The sequence below is a fragment of the Chrysemys picta genome, chromosome 12, assembly GCF_011386835.1.
Source record: "Chrysemys picta bellii isolate R12L10 chromosome 12, ASM1138683v2, whole genome shotgun sequence".
NCBI lineage: Eukaryota > Metazoa > Chordata > Testudines > Emydidae > Chrysemys > Chrysemys picta.
Genome location: NC_088802.1, coordinates 24,164,435 through 24,177,824, shown reverse-complemented (window position 1 = coordinate 24,177,824; position 13,390 = coordinate 24,164,435). Strand labels below are relative to the sequence as shown.

The following is a 13,390-nucleotide window of genomic DNA, read 5'->3' as shown; positions in this document are numbered from 1 at the left end:
GAAGAGAAGTCCTATCGACTTTCAGTGGGACTTGTGCTTCTAGGTCACTTAGGTATTTTTAAAAGTCCCAGGCTTTTTGCTGAGCAGCAAGCAAGGTTATTTTCAAGATGAGCCAAATCCTGAGGCTGTCTCGCAGGTGGGTGAAGTGGGGTTGATGGGCTAGACTGGCAGCAGCAGAAAGATGCCTTTGGGTCAGCCACCCCACTGGCTCCTCATGGGCCTTAGAGGAATGAGGAGTGCAACTCTTATCTCTACTGAGGAGACTGAAAGTTTCACAAGGACAGCACAGTGTTGAGTAGCACCTGCTTCCCTTCCCGTATCTTATCTTTAACTTGGGTTCTAAGTATTACAGCTGGGATTTTAAAAAGAGCCCTAAAGTGCCAAAATCCCTTAGAATTTCAGCCTGGAATCTTGTCCCTTGTATTTCACCAGTGAAGCGAGTTCAAGCAAGAGCCAGGTCTACCAGGTGCAGTGTCAAATCCCACAAACCCACAGCCCAGAAAAATACCTTCAAAGTGTTTTAGGAGATGTGGGCAGAGGTTCAGGGCTGTGGATTTGCAGATAGTCTATTGGTATTCTCAAAGGGTAGGATATTAGGCACTGCACATTTGCACATCAAAAAGAGTATTCAACATGTTTAAATGCCTTATGATCCCTCATGTCTTGACAAATGGACCTCATGGCTGGGGCAGAAATAGAAAACCAAACCAGCGTGTAGGAGTTCATCCTCCTGGGTTTTTTCAGCACTTGATATTTTTGGATTTACATTGTAGTGGTGTTTTCAGTTATATACTTTCTAACAATTTGTAGGGAATGTGTCTGTCATAGCCATAATGTAGACCCACCCATGGCTCCACACCCCCATGTACTTCTTCCTCTGCAATCTCTCCTTCCCGGAAATATGGTAATTGATGGTCTGTGTTCCCAAAGCCCTTGGTGTATTGTTCGGGAGAAGCCAAACCATCTCTTTCACCACCTGCATCCTGCAGCTATATTTTGTATTCTCTCTGGTCTCTACAGAATTTCCCATCCTGGCTGACATGGCCTATGATCGCTATTTGGCCATATGCCATACATTGTGCTACATGAACATACAATGTCTCATGAACAGCACCTTCTCTGCTTAACTTATCTTCGGCTCTTGGCTGATGGATTCCTGTCTATCTCTGTGCTGGCATTTCTAATATCCGGGTTGTCCTTCTGTGGCCCTAACGTTATCAATCCCTTCTTTATTGACATAGATTCCTGGATAACATTCTCCTGCACTGACACAAGACTCGTCGAGCTGACAACTTGCATCATCTCATACAGTGTCCTCCATATCTCATGTGTGATAAGCAGCAAAAAACAGGAAATCATTGCCTGAAAACTGGTGAAAATTAAACAATTTGGGGGGTTGGAGAGGAGACACTTTCCATGAAAATTTTTGTTTAGTTTAAAAGCCAATATTTTCTGTTGAAAACAAGTTTTCATGGGAAATTTTCAGCCAAAACTACTTGGCATCCAGAAATAATTGATCATCCAATTGCTTTCACTGAGAGTATGATCTAGCGCATAGGGCACTGAACTGGGAGTCAGGACACGTGGATTGTTTTCTCACCTCTACCTTCAACTTGTTGTGTGTGACTTTGGGTGAATTACTTGATGTCTTTGTGCATCTGTTTCCCCATCCACACTTTGTCTATTTAAAATGTAATCTCATTAGGGAAAGGTCTTTCTTTTACTCTATGTTTCTACAGTCCTCTGATGGCCCCCTGATCTCAGCTGAGGTCTCTAGGAGTTACTGAAATATAAATAGAGGAGAGATTCAGGAAGCTGGGCAGGATAACTAATATCTGAAAAAGAAAGATTGTAAGATTTTCAATAGCACCTAAGTTCTAAGTGGATTGGCACCTAGTGGACTTTTTAAGTAAGTTATGTGAATGATAAATGTGTCAACAGCCTTAAAAAATAAATCTTACAGGAATGTTGATGCTTCTCACCATATTTAGCAATCACCTGAACATTTTTGGAAGGTTAACAATTATACTAGTGTTGAAACAAACTTGTGTTATTTTGCCGTAAGGTTCATATGAGTGTTTGGGTTTGTTTAGATGGAGAGTTAGGGTACAGCAAGCTGGGCTGTTAATCTACAGCACACACTAGGGCTACGTCTACACTGCTCAACACTTTCAGCGGCATGTAGGGGTTACCACAGTGAAGAGGAAGCTGATCCACACTGCGGTGTGTAGCTACATGTGGGAGTGAAAGACTCTGTCAGGAAGGAGATTTCAGAGTACTTCACTGGGCCAGGGAAAGGCTCCAGAGGTGGGGAGGCAATGAGACACTAGACTGCTAAAAATGGCACTGTGCATGGGGGAGACACAGCTTAGGGGAGTAGAGAGCTGTGTAAGGTACCTACTTTGGTAAATGTCCACAGGGTTCAGGCATGTTTTTCCTCTACTTGCCTAAGCAGTGCCTCACTATCTACACAGCTATTATTACCCATGCTAGGGGGGCAAGCTGTGTATACACTGTTCGCCATACACACGGTCAAAAGAAGTGTGCAGTGTAGATATGCTTTAAGTTTCCGTGTGAATCTTGCTGCTTCCCACTAACAGTTGCTTAGTGTGCTTTGATTTACTGTAATTTAAAACAGGAGTAGTTTGATGGGAACTTTTTAGTGAGTGGTAACAGTGCCCACACTGACACACTCTGCACTGTAGATTCACATTCTGGCTTGCCACACACTGACATTTCATCTAGACAGGGTCGTTGACATGCATTACAACAGGGTAAGGTGTTACAGTCCTGTGCTTGAACATTCAAGTTTGTGTAGTATCTAACTGACTTCAGCATTTTAACTGCTTGTCTCCAATGTTCTCTTATTTCTTGGCAGATGGACCTCATGACCAGTAGAGAAACAGAAAACCAAACGAGTGTGCAAGAGTTCATCTTACTGGCTTTCCTGGCACTTGGTATTTCCGGATGTCCCTTGTTGTACTGTTTTCTGTGATGTACATGCTAACAATCCTAGGGAATGTGTCCATCATAGCTTTAGTGTGGACCCACCCACAGTTCCACACCCCCATGTACTTCTTCCTCTGCAATCTCTCCTTCCTGGAGATCTGGTTCACCACAGCATGTGTCCCCAAGGCTATTGGTGTCACGCTAGGGACAAGCCAAACTATCTCTTTCACTGTCTGCCTCCTGCAATTGTTCTTTTTCCTCTCCATGGGTTCTACAGAATGTTTCCTCCTGGCTGTCATGGCCTATGACCGCTATTTGGCCATATGCCACCCATTGCACTACAGCTCCCTCATGAACAGCACCATCACTGTTCGACTGGCCCTTATCTCTTGGCTGTGTGGTTTCCTGGCTATCTCTGTGCTGGCATCTCTAATATCCAGGTTGTCTTTCTGTGGCCCTAACATCATCAATCATTTCGTTTGTGACATAGATTCCTGGATAGCACTCTCCTGCACTGACACAAGCCTCATTGAACTGGCAGCATTCATTATCTCAATCATTGTTGTCGTGGTCTCACGCGCGATAACACTGGTCTCCTACTTTTACATCATCTCCACCATCTTGAGAATCCCATCAGCCCAAGGCCGGCAAAAGGCCTTTTCCACTTGCTCTGCCCATCTCTCTGTTGTGACTATCTGGTACGGCTCCATCACCTTTCTGTATGTCAAGCCTTCTGCACAAAGCTCATTGGATTTGAATAAAACAATCAACATCTTTAGCACTGTTGTAACTCCGATATTAAATCCTTTCATTTACACTTTAAGAAACAAAGAGGTGAAGGAAGCCTTGGCAAAGGCATTCAGTAGGATGTGAAGTCATTTTCAAACAAGCTGGATTTAGTAGAAATTTAGTCAAAAGGACCAAAACATTCCTGAAGGTCATGAATATAGTAGAAAATTAGGAAAAAGGGTTGATGCAGAGAATTTCAAAGGGCAACCAACTCCTTTTTTCTTAAAATGGGAGTCAGACACCTAAATCCTCCCTTAAATCCTAATCTACTTTCTTTGTGCAGGAGATCATGTCTTTGCTTTTTAGCTTTCCTCATTTACAGTAATAAACAGTTACTTTTTTCTTGGATGAGATCAAGTTATTGACTGTTGTCCACTGATCTGACCTTGGAGGGTTTATAGTTCGGGTAAAATATAATCTAGCTGTTAAGCATGCTTATAGAAATAATAATGGAAGTTCTGGAGCTGTAATGTGAAGCACAGGATATACAAATATTTAATACAAAATATATGTATTAAAAGTAGGCTGGCTCTAGGTTTTAATAATTAATTATTAAGGGGTTAGAGTGGGGCCTAGCAGAAGTTGGAGTTGGCATAAGATAGCGTGAGAGTTATGAGTGCTTGACTGAAGGTTATGGAATCATACTTGCTTGACCTAAGGTTATAAAATATAGCAATATGTATCTTGTAATAGTTAGCAATGCATTTGGGGTGAAACAGCTAAACCATAAAGGAACAGATAGTAGCATCTTAGTGGCTTTTTGCAACAAGAGCTAACTGCATTGAGCTTCAAAACTATTGGGAAAGGGACTGGTGCAGATGCTCGTATTACTGTTGAAAAGGTAATTATGGTGAATTGGAACACCATGTATGGACAACTGGAACCCTAAAATTGGTATCCTGGATTACCAAATAGGAATAGGGGGCTGAGATTTGACTTGATCAGATATTGTCCCAGATGTATGTGGGAAGAATGAAAAAAGGAGTACAAAAGTGTATCAAACTTGTTCCTAGCTGGGACACTGGAATTATGATATGGGACAACTGAGTAGGAAACATGGCTCTTTCCTCTTGGGGTGATTTCCACATACTTTTTCTTCCATCTTTCTTTCTAAGGGTTTCCATAAAGTTGTAAGTATGCACAATGTAATATTGCAAGTATCAAAAATACACCCCACTCTGGTCCTGAGCTGGTCACACCTTGAATGGTGGGAGATTCTGGCCACTGCTTTTATTCACTTAGATCTGCCTGGCATTTTTCCAAGAAAGAGTATTTCCTTTGAAAATATTTGGCCTTTTTTAGTTGAAATTGTCAACATTGTCAACATTTTTCATGACAAGAAATCATACATTTTTAATGTATTGTTTGAAGAAGTGATCAAAGATATCTCAGCATGGATATTGACAAAATATTCAGTATATGAAATTTTTCAGACAATATTGCCATATATAGTAACATATATAAAAGATATATTATATATTTATAACCTATATTATTTATGTAAGCTGGCTTAAGGGGTCTGATGAAAAAGGTAGCTAAGCTTGTTGATGGGTAGATGATAGATGGGGAAGACAGGACTGCGCTACCCTCACCAGTACAAGGGGGGAAGGTATTAACACTTGTGAATGGGTGAACCCTTGGGGATGGAAGGCTGACTCATCACCTCACTACACTCAAGCATCTTCAGACCTGCAATGACTCATGAAAGTACGTGGGTTCCTCCACATGATGGAGCCAACTAGTGTTGAGAAACTCAGACTTGTGAATCCAGAAAAATACACCCTGAGTGTTACTTGCAGGTTGTATAGTGTTACTGATGAATCCTGTCCATATCAATCTTCTCCTTCCCATTATGTGCTTCCTGTCTCTTTCCCCATAGAAATAAAGTATACCTTGGTTGGTGGTGTATAAGTTATGGAGGTGTCAGAAGAGTATATATTTGAGGTATCAGGCCAGTCATAGGGACAAACTCCAGGTTGAGGATAGTCAAAAACACATAGGGAGGTAAGGTAGGATTCCTGAATACCATAATAGTCAGTTGGAGACACCACCCATTAGGGGCTAAGAACCCAGGCCATTGAAACCCACTGTGGCCAAATCAGAGGGACACCAGGTAAGGGCTCCTCTTGATGATTATCTGCCCTTAGGGGCACAGTGACCCATGAAACCACCTTACATAGATATTTATCTTTCAGGCATATATATCTAAAAATATCTAAAAATATATAAATATAGATATAGATATATATCAAAGGTGTATTTCGGACAAATGTATACATGGCAATTGTATCTGAAAGTTTTCATGTACCAATTTTTTTTTTCAATATCCAATCAGATACCCTTTTTGATCAGAGAGAGTGAGAAAGACTTTTGGCTTTTAAAATACTTTTAATAAATATCAGTACAGAAACACAGAAAAGAAAAGAAATATATAAATTCCACAGCAGTTGGCCACCCCAACAGTTCATTTATAATAGCCCAGTGCTGCATAAATTGTTTCAAATCACTTATAAGAGTACAATATATAAACTCCAAATGAAGACACGAAACCCCTAAACATCTAAAATAATAATAATAATAATACATTTGCAACCCCAGTACCAATAAATTACTATCATCTACTTTTATAATGGACATCTTTGCTTGACCCAAAATAAAGTTTTCAAGGCATACAACAGATCTCTTTGTGAACCTATACTTAACAGTAAAATAAATACAGTAGGAGAAAAATCAAGGGATAATAACTTAAAAATACCCTGAAGTAAAACAAATAATGTCTGTCACCTGGAACAAGTAGGAAACATGAAAAAAAAAGTCTCCTTCATGTTGGACCTGACATGGACACCTGCAGAGTCAAAAATGATGCACAAACATTTTCATGGCTATAGCCCCATGAAGAACTGACCATTGGAGATCATCCTTCCTTTCTGCAATTGGAGGCTTGTATACAGTTCACCAGGCTGGATGAATGGAGTCCGCCACCAGAAGCTGTCTCCTCCATACTGTATTGGGATAATCAACAAGCATTCAAAAATGATGAATCTTTACTGCAAACATATACAATGACTTATGGCCTAAGGTATTAAAAGTAAGTTCAGAAGATCCATTGAAGGCAAGCAAACTGCCAGGCTTCACAACATCCCAATCCACAACGGAAGTAACAGGCAAGAAAATAGAAACATTAGCATAATCAGGAATTAGTATAATCAAGGAGGCAAGTGTCCAGACTGACAATATTGCCCCTAGAAAGGACGATTCCACCAGTGATAAAAACCAAGAAATTCAGTCAACCAAATGAAAACCAAGCTTGACAGCCAAGATATCTGCTGAGACACATGCAAAATTAGTAAAATCAATTAAATGAACCAGTTTTGTTACACCTGTTGCAATAAAGGAAGAGACAAGACTCTTAGAAACAAGACTAGGAATCCTCCCAAGAAGGTTTTAAGCAAGTGGTTCATCAAGCAGTCCTGGGAACTCCAGCCTATCCAGAAGCCTCAGCTTAAAAAATCTCCAAGCACTAAAAAGGCTTTAATTAGAAAAGTTAACACCTCAAAACTGAGGTAACCAGGGTCAACCAAAAAAGTTCCTGAGCAAAAGCCAAACTCCCCACCTGCCAAAGAAAAGCAAAGGGCAGTTGCTTCCAAGAAACAGGCTCATCCCCAAGCAATAGCTGTTGCAGCAACTGTACCCAAAAAGTAGAGATTCTGCTCAAAGGATTAGTGAGACCTTGACCCCTTGCCACATCCACAGTTACAAAATACTCTGCCTCAGCCAGTGTCGGCCATCCCAGAAAAAGTCTAAAAGAACCTTGTGAACTTTTTCTAAAAGGACTGGAGGGGGACACAAAACAATACACTTATGCCACAACACAGAGGCAATTTAATTATTTAATAATTAGTAACACACACCCTTGGAATGAGAGTTGAGGCAAACAGCACTTCCACCTTTGCAACCTCCCCTCTAACTTTTCCATAACTCTCTCCCAAATCTGACCCAAAATATCATCTGGTCCCAGCATATTTCCCGTGCCTTAAAGCCAGATCACCTCCACAGTAGTCTTCCCTGGCAAAGTTAGAGGGTGGGAGATCACCCAAGCCCCCAGCAGGAGTGTCTCACGCTTTCCCCAATTTATGCCAGCTGAGGAATCCTGTTTGAAAGAATACTGACGTTCAGTCAAAACCTGGACATTGCAATCATGAGTAATAAACACAGTCACATTGTCAGCATATGCAGAGACTTTCAAGGCAGCACAAGCTGGTATAGGAAGAGAAGGGCAAGAAAGGTGGTTTTGCAACATAGAATCATAGATTATTAGGGTTGGAAGGGACCTCTGGAGATCATCTAGTCCAACCCCCTGCTCAAAGGGGGATCAATCCCCAACTGGCCCCCTCAAGGATTGAACTCACAACCCCGGGTTTAGTAGGCCAATGCTCAAACCACTGAGCTATCCCCCTCATGCATAACAGGAGCTTGATAGAAAGAACATTCAATAGCCCAGACAGGTTGCACCCTCTATGATTCCCCTACAGACTGGAAAGGGGATGCTCAAAACACCATTCATTTTAAGTAGACTATATATCTCAATATAGAGTAACTGAAAGCAGGAGACAAACCTGGGCCCAAAACCAAAAGCAACAAGGGTACAAAACAAATATTCATCATCTACACTATCAAAAGCCTTCTCTCCATAAAGGGGAATCAACCCAATGTGCAAATCAAATATTTTTGAGGTCAAAATTACATCCCGCAAGCGAACAAGGTGATCAAAAATGGACCTGTTGGGGATGCAATATGTCTGATCAGGGTGAACTACTAAACAAATCACAGTTTTCAATTTATTTGCTAAGACCTTTGAACACAGTTTATCGTCCAAGCAAAGCAGGGAAACAGATCTCCAATTCTTCACCTCCCCAAGGCCCCCTTCTTAGGCAACAGGTAGGAACCACTTGATGACAAATGAGAGGCAGTATCTCCTCTCCAATGCACTCCTGAAAAACCTGGAGCAAGTTAGGCTCAGGAAAGATCCAAAAGGCCTTATAAAACTCAACAGGCAAACCATTAATACCATTAAGGCCACAAGTAAATTCTGAGAGTGTCAGGTCCTGTTCAAGTCTGTCCACATCCAACGTTGAGATCCTAGGAAGATCTTCAAGGAGCCACCAACACTCAGACAGAGACACAGGCTCAACTGCATACAGGTCTGAGAAAAAATTCACAGCAAAGTTCCTAATCCCCACAGGAGCTGAAAGCACTTGGCCTGAAAATGTCTTGAAATGGCCACTCATTTTCTGGTTGGTATGTTTCTCTTCCAGGTCAGAGAAAAGCTGAGTAGGCACATCCATTTGAGAAAGGCCCTGAAATCGGGCCCTGACCAATGCACCCTGAACGTTGCTACCCAACAGATCTTGAAGGAGCAGTTTTTTTGTCTTTCAAGCTCTCATGTAACCAGAGTCATTACTGCCATGAAAGACTTTTTCAAGTTCCACAATCCCCAACTCTAACTCCTTCATACTCCCACGCAGCAGACCAGGGTTGTCTGCTGCATGTATTGCTGATAAAAATATTTAATATTTATTTTACTCACCTTCTACCACTGCCTTAGGGAGTGGAAAACATCCTTTGAGGCAATCCAGTCTCCCCCAAAATAGTTGAAAGAGTCCTGAAAGTGAACATCTTTTAAAAGGTCACCATTCCCAAGGGCCACCTGCATTTTCTTATTTCTTTCACCTGCATTTTCCAATTAACCACTTGCGTCAGACTCCCACAACAAAAACAGGCCATGTCTTCAGTGGCAACAAACACAGTGTAGTCACACTCCCTAATCCTATAGTTGAGGGAAACTTTTGACACTTTGGAAGCATTGTTTAATACCATATAAACCTGCCCACAAAAGGACAAGACATGCTGAACCTCTGGGGCTGTTCAGTCTAAAGGAAATCTCCTAATAGCACACCAATCTTACTCAGCAGGTCTCTGGCCAGCTGCTCATTTCCTAATAAAGGAAGGACATTAGAGATAGTGACTTTAACAGCAGGTGTTGAGAGGGGCACTACAGGGACTGAAACACACCACACAACAATCCCTTTCACAGCCACCTGCTCAACAAGGCTCAGCGTGGCAACAAGGGAGGCCTACCACACATTTTAAAAAATGGTCACCTTCGTCACAGCTAGAAAACGCGCCTCCACAGAGGCAGATTCTGGAGTTAAAATCTGCAACCCAGGGCCCTGGTTAAACCCTGAGAATCCACAACAAACTGAATCCATGCCAGCCCGGAGGACAGACAAAAGCCTGCTAAAACAAAAGAAATCCTAAAATTAAACCCACAACAATCACAAAACTAAACACACACACAGACAATCACAAATTCTCCATTTACTCAACAGAAAGAGACACAGAGAGAACAGCAAAGCACACCAATGCTCAGTCTCACTCCCACAATCTCCTGAGACAAATAGAGATATTTTTGTATTAGTATATTACAGAAGAAAAGATACATTTGACAGACAAGACTATGGAAAATAGTCGCCGGGATATTGCATGGCTAACTCCATCATTGGAGACTGAGATGTCTGTCAAATTTAAATCAAATGTCTTTCCAGCTCAAGATGTTGCATTGCAGAGGCAATTCCAATATTTTGAAATTGTTTTCATCCTGAATCTGGATGAAAAGTTACAATTTGGAATTTTTTTGTAGAATGAAATGTTCCAAAAAATTTAAACTCAGAAATGGCAAAACATTTCATTCTGATCAAAACTAATGCTAGTCAGAACCCAGAATTCCTGTTCCATGGTAATTTCCAAAGTTTCTTCATTATTATTATTATTACTCTGAATCAGAACAAAAAATAAATAAACATTTCAGAACTTCTTTCAGAACAAAATTCTGAAATTTCATAGAGAAAAAATAGAAAAGACAGCCAGCCAGCCTGAATTGTTTCCTGTAATAGTTTTAATAGAACCAACACGTTCCTATGGAACTGTTCTGTTAGAAAATTTTCAATCAGTTCTAGTTCCAATGTTTCAAAATGAAATATTTCATTTCAAAATGTCAATTCAAAATGAAAACAGTTCAGTGTCAAGTGACATTTGACTGAGTTCTAGTGCCAGCAATACACTTGTTAATTGTGGGACCTCGAACAAGCCACATCCTCGTCCCATGCCTCAGTTTCTCCATCTTGAAATGGAGAAAATGACACCAGCTGAAATTTGTTGGAAATGGAATTTCCATTCCATACAAACTCCAGAAATGTCCTTTCATCCCAAATAAGAACCAAACATTAAAATTTACTGATTTTTTTCTAAAATATTTCATTTCAGAATCATCAAAATTACCTCATTGAAACAAAATGTTTTTATAAGATTCAAATGCTTCTTGTTGCTTTTATCATTATATTACAGACACGATGATATGAAAAATGAGAGCTGGTAGCCCTTGTGATTTTTTGGGGCATTCTAAAACATCTCTAAGAGTTTTACAGACCGTTTTTTGCATTTTAATATTGTGAAAGGGTCAGACCAGACGGCTACAGGAGAGGGCATGAAGGAAGGTGTATTAGCCTCAACCGTTGGGATCTGGAAGTGGGCGGGCTTTAAAGGACCTTCCCCAGCCTAAGGGGCAGGGCCAAGTCTAGCTTTTTTGCTGCCCCAAGCAAAAAAAAAAAAAAAAAAAGAGGTGAGGTCACAGGGCTAAACGAAGGGAACTGGATGGGGACACCGAGCAGAGAACCCCGGACAGCGCCCACTGCTCCTTGAAGGCATGAAGGGAGCCAGTGGACGCCGTCCAGAGGAACTCTGCCTGGATGCGTGAGACCAGGGAGGAGCGGAAATAGGCCCCACGGTCGCAGAGTGTCCCCTCGTCCAGCATCTTCCTCCTGGTGTTGTAGATGGCTACTTTGGACAGTGCCAGGAAGAGGTTGATAAGGAGGTCTCGCGACTTAGTGGGGCCACGGAAAGGGTGTACAAATATAAACAAGTGTGGGGAGAAGTGCAGCCAGAACCCCAGCAGGAGGTTCTGGAGAAGCCGGAATAGGGGCTGCACTCCAGATACACGTGCGCCAGGGTCTCCTTCATGCCGCAAAAGGGGCAGGTGTCTGGGATGGGGGTGAACTGCGCCAAGAACACACCTGTGCTCACAGGGCCGGCTTTAGCAAGAGCGGGGCCCGATTCCTGGGGGCGGGGCTTGCCGCGGGGGGGGGGGGGAGACGGGGGGACCCGAGCCACGCCGGGACGGGGGGACCCGAGCTGCCCCCAGGACCCGAGCCACGCCGCGGGGGGGGGGGGACAGGACGGGGGGACCCGAGCCGCGCCGCGGGGGGGGGGAGACGGGGGGACCCGAGCCGCGCCGGGACGGGGGGACCCGAGCTGCCCCCAGGACCCGAGCCGCGCCGCGGGGGGGGGGACGGGACGGGGGGACCCGAGCCGCGCCGCGGGGGGGGGAGGAGACGGGGGACCCAAGCCGCGCCGGGACGGGGGGACCCGAGCTGCTCCCAGGACCCGAGCCGCAGGTGGGGGGGGGGGGCCGAGCCGCGCCACGGGGGACGGGATGGGACGGGGGGACCCAAGCTGCGCTGCGGGGGGGGAGACGGGGGGACCCGAGCCGTGCTGCGGGGGGGGGGGGGGGAACGTGGGGACCCGAGCCGCGCCGCGGGGGGGGGGAACGGGGGACGGGGGGGGACCCGAGCCGCGCCGCGGGGATGGGGGACGGGGAGGGAGCCGAGCCGCGCCGCGCCACGGGGACAGGGGACAGGGGGGGAGCCGAGCCGCGCCGCGGGCGCCGCGGGGGGGACGGGGGGACCCGAGCCGCGGGGACCGGGCCGGAACCGGGCCCCGGGGGCCGGGCTGGAGCCAAGCCGGGCCAGAGCCGCTGGGGCCTGCGGGAACGGGCCGCGCCTCCCCGGAGCCCTTCTCCCGCCCCCACCCCAGCTTACCTCGTGCTGCTGGCCCGCCCCTGCTTCGTCTCAGACTTCCCGCGAATCTCTGATTCGCGGGAAGCAGGGGAGGGGGCGGGGCGTGCAGTGGAGGGGAGGAGGGGGAAGTGAGCTGGGGGCGGGGCGGACAGCTGCAGCGCGGGGCCCTCTTGGCGCGGGGCCCAATTCAGCCGAATCGGCCTAAAGCCGGCCCTGTGTGCTCAGGACTCCATGAAGGAGCCACCAACTGACATCCCCAGCAGCCTTTGAGACCAGGGTGGAGTATAGGCTGGCCCACCGGGGTTCCTCATGTGCCAGAGGTGGTAGGAGGTCCTGCCACTTCGTGACGGGGCGGGACGTGAGAGGGAGGACATGAAGGGTGTGGAGCACGAGCATGTACAGATATTTCCTTGGCACTGTCCAGTAACGAGCCAGCTTCAATTTGTGCAGCCGGCCCATGGTGAAGGGGTGGGATGGCTGGGTGGGTCCCTGATAAAAAGTTCCGGAGGGCCTGAAGGGTTAATTAGTAATAGTATTTATGTATATCTGACCTGTGATTTCGTGCCCTATCCAAGATCACAGCCTTATTGTGCTTGCCAAGGCTTGCCCATACAAAATGAGATGATCCTGACTCAATGGCATTGACATTCTAAAGATATAAAGGCAACAAAAAGTGGGAAGAGAATCCAAGGCACAGAGAAGTGAGGTAATTTCCCCAGGCCACACAGTAGAGACATGGC

At 44.9% G+C, this 13,390-nt stretch overlaps 1 protein-coding gene and 1 pseudogene across 1 annotated transcript in view; one reads left to right on the top strand and one right to left on the bottom strand.

Moving 5' to 3' along the window:
* The window catches only part of LOC135974464 (maestro heat-like repeat-containing protein family member 1), a 936,803-nt gene that overhangs the window by 369,774 nt on the left and 553,639 nt on the right, over positions 1-13,390 (bottom strand). The gene's annotated exons all lie outside the window — the stretch shown is intronic.
* LOC135974657 (olfactory receptor 6F1-like) lies at positions 2,888-3,822 on the top strand (annotated as a pseudogene).